Genomic DNA, 386 nt, shown 5'->3' on the forward strand with positions numbered 1-386 from the left:
GGCGGGGCGCTTGGCTCGGAGGGCGCTTGGCTCGAAAGCCACCCAATGCATCACAGGCGCGGGGCGTCGCGGTGGAGGGCGGCGTGTGCTGTTCTGAGTAATTGCTACAAATTCCCACTTCTTACGCATCTGCTGTGGACCAGAGTTGCCAGATACATCGCTTTTAGCATCAAAGATGGGAGTAGGAAACCTGTTATTTACTCCTCATAACCAGCCAGAAGCAATTCCCCGCACCTGTAACTCCCCCATCCCACTGCAACTGGGAACGGAGCGGTGCGGGCGCAGTTCAGCACTGCTGCCTCGGGCACCACGCAGCCCCTGGGGGCGCCGGCATTCCCCTTCCTTCCTCCATAAGAGCAAGGATGCGGTGACACAGGCCGGAGGGA

The sequence above is a fragment of the Charadrius vociferus genome, unplaced genomic scaffold, assembly GCF_000708025.1.
Source record: "Charadrius vociferus isolate BGI_N301 unplaced genomic scaffold, ASM70802v2 scaffold1116, whole genome shotgun sequence".
Classification (NCBI taxonomy): domain Eukaryota; kingdom Metazoa; phylum Chordata; class Aves; order Charadriiformes; family Charadriidae; genus Charadrius; species Charadrius vociferus.